Here is a 3,803-nt window from a genome sequence, read left to right on the forward strand (position 1 = left end):
CAGAAAACCTATTATGCGTCACTCGTGCATGAACAGCGGGTCTGAATATATAAAAACATCTTTTGGAGCTTCTGCAGATTCGGTGAATAAATACAAAAAATGCTTTATCTCATATGAACATTACAAAAAATCATTTGACCATGAATGCTACGGTATCAGTGTCATTTTTGGGTTTATACTCCTGTCTCGCATACCATGAGATCATCGTACGAAGCAAACACCAATGCGACTTTAGGCTGTTTCGGGAATATCAATTGCACAGACGGTTCTTCTGACACGTCAATAACGGAAATATGAGTTACTAACTACAATTACGAATTTAGAATGTCAATATACGTATTGAACGGAGCGTTTTTATCATGCTTACTGATTTTGGTTAAAATCTCGATCGACATCATACCGACTAGAACGTTAACCACACCTACGTTCGATACCTAATGTGGTGCGGCTAATAGGGATCACTGTATAACCGAAATTTTCTCATCCGTGCTCTCTTTAGTGACATCAAAGACACGAAACTAAATCTGATGCCTCCATTAATATTATTTCTGGTCGTCATATTTACCTTCCGTTTTTACATGCTGTACATGTACTTTTGAGTTCCGGCGGATCTCCCTTGACACCAGTGGTGATCACGTCAGAATAATGTGGTAAAAACATGAGTTATGCGCTGTAATGCCTCTGTGAACAAGGTGTGACGTTTCAGAGTGGTGGCAATGTTAAATGTATGACGTCATAATATAAATTACGTAAAAATCACTGTAAGTAAATCCCGTTGCCACCAAAATTGGCTATATGTATAGCCTTTGGCTGAGGTATCGATCGAAGTTACCAGCTACAATAAGGTTTTTTTTATTTTCAAAACAGTAAATAATCAGAAAAAAATACAACAAAAAAGCTACGGAAGCGGGAGGATGCGTTCGTTTAAAGACACGTCGTAATTCTATTTTTAGAAAAACACACTTTTCTCTTTTATGGAAAGTGCCGACGGTTTCCGATTGTGTATTAAACGCCTTCGTGTTTCACAGGAAATATAGATTTTTGCTCGAACGCGTGTAATGTCCGGACATGACATAATAAGGGATGTAAATATCGTGTAAGCTAAAAAACATTATATTCTGATTATCACTGTGACGTCACTGGTTAATGTCACGCCGTATGTCACTGCCAGGTCGGATCCTGTGCCCATTAAAAAAAAGTATTGTGTTATTTAAATCAAATGGGAAAAATAAGGATATCTGACTATATCTTACAATACCGGTTTGGCATTTAAGTTCCAGTATTTGGATAACATAATGAAATGATATATATAAGACTGAAATCTTTTAAAACACCAGTAGATTTAAATCAGGATATATTGCAACTTACCATTGTAAGTTCTGACGAACTGCAAAAGATATATACAGTGTGCGAGTATAGTACCATGTGTGTATGGTAAATACATATTGATAAAGAGCGGCATGAATCTGAAAAGGTTCATGTGTAGGTCATAGCCGATAGCTTACATAATTCCGAGAATAGAAAGCATTGTTAACGATATTCAGGCAATATTTACACACGTATGTATCCCACTTTAAAATGACCAATCCATCTACGTATCACTTTACACGAAACGCCTGATACTTTGAAAAAATATAGGTGTGTATACTTGTCCTTCCCCTCGTAGGCGGACGTTCAATAACAAGCGTTCTGTTGTAATACCCCAATTTAGACGTTCAACAATATTAAGAAAACATAGTTTAATAGAACAAATAACATAAGAAAGTATCGCACTATCAAAATAAGCAGGCAAGTAATGTAAACAATTACTACAGCTGCTGTTCAATTATTTAAGAAATGTGTTTTACTTGAAAATTGTTTCATTAATACGCATGATTACAAGACAATCGTGCTTTACAAGTGATTGATTTAATGAAAAACGATGGTTCTTAGTCGAGTTTTATCCAAAAACCGAGAGAGTGTTTAAGAATTATAGATGTAAGAGGATCAGAAGTGGCTCGAACTCTGTACCGGTCACCAAACACGTGATAATCCGATCTTAATACGGTTTTCATCTGTCACGTAACCAGAGAAGACTCTGTCAAACTTAAAGCTTCATATCGAAATATATATATATATATATATATAATAAAAAGTGATTAAATGTCCATGTGAAGGAAGTAAATATAGAAAAAATAAAATTAACGACCGACTAAAAAACTAGCTGCTTTCACCCTTCACAGGGCTCTTCAGGTTTATTCAAAAGAGGCTCTTTTGAATAAACCTGAAGAGCCCTGTGAAGGGTGAAAGCAGCTAGTTTTTTAGTCGGTCGTTAATTTTATTTTTTCTATATATATATATATATATATATATATCCATGAATGCTACTTTTGACTAAATTAATTATTGGTGAATGTCATAGTTTTAATAAATAAGTAGCTGGATTTAACAGTAAATTTTACCGAGAAGAGAAGTAACACTGTAATACCTGTTTTTGGACTGTAAAAAGGTTCTCATTTGATTTAGAAATTAATTGCATTTCCACAACAAAAGTCCTCTACACCTGACGTAAATACGGTTAAAATATTCAACTTTCTACGTGTAACGGGAGCGGTTCCAAAAATAACCGTACACTTTAATAGTGTCCTAATTGGTGTATCCAATTACGAATGTCCGGCCAATCTAGGAATGTCCGGCCGAACACTCAATATTGAAAAGCACTTTATTTATAGACATCAAGGGTTTTACCGATAGATAAATGCCCTAAACGTAATCATTGTTTTCTATATTTGGTGTTCAGTGGAAGAGATGTTTATCCTAACCAGATTATATGTTCGCTTCGATTGGCTTTCCTCTTACGCTTATATATCCTGTTTCGGACAGTGCATATACCTTAAGATAGAAACAGTAAGTATTGATCGAATATAAACAACATTATGACGTAAGCAATGGAATCGCTGTTATAGGTTACCGTCGTCCTATCTTGATTGCATTTGGTTTAACCTTGACCTTTTGTAGGTTGACTCATCTCACGCGCCTTGATTAAAGCCCCAGCGGATATGACGGTACACTTGTAATCCAATTACGAATCATGATTGAATACGAAGCTTCGGATGTAAATAAAGTGTTCTCAACAGGTTTTGTTGTCTAGACACCTAGCACATAGCAAGTAAGAAAATGCGTCTATTTTGTCCGGATAGAATGTACTAAACACAACCATTGTTCCCATCCCGTGTTCTATCTCAACTGAACCTCGTATAATTACGACCCATGATTGAATACGAAACTACGGTTGTAAGTGTACCGTTCTCAATAAGCTTTGATGTCTAGACACCTCTCACAGAAAATAAAGGACAATATTGTCGTTTTTTCCCTGGAGTCTACTAAACACAATATGTTTTCTCGTCCTGACTCTCTCTACAGAATCACACGCTTGTACATGTATATCACACCTGAAATAAATTGATCCCTTGAGTCCCTTGCAAATATTCTACGCCGCAAGGCAACCTGGGAGATATCGAATTTAAAAGGTATATGTTTGACAAGAACTGATAATTTAAAAACTGTATTGTGGATTATAAAACGCGTCTCTGGCAGCACATTAACAGATCACTAAAGATTGTTTCCAGCAATATTTCACTGATAGAAAACAGAAAACTTAAAGGTTTATTTTTCTGGTATCGGCCGAAGTTTTGAATTTTCGTCAACATCATCAATGAAATCGAATTCAGTAGAACATTATCAGCAGTTATATTACAAGTACTACCTTTTGTACTTGTAGTTAACTGGACTATCGTTTTTAGGTGTCGTAAAGCAAAACGTTA

This window comes from Mizuhopecten yessoensis, unplaced genomic scaffold (assembly GCF_002113885.1).
Source record: "Mizuhopecten yessoensis strain PY_sf001 unplaced genomic scaffold, ASM211388v2 scaffold4535, whole genome shotgun sequence".
Lineage (NCBI taxonomy): Eukaryota > Metazoa > Mollusca > Bivalvia > Pectinida > Pectinidae > Mizuhopecten > Mizuhopecten yessoensis.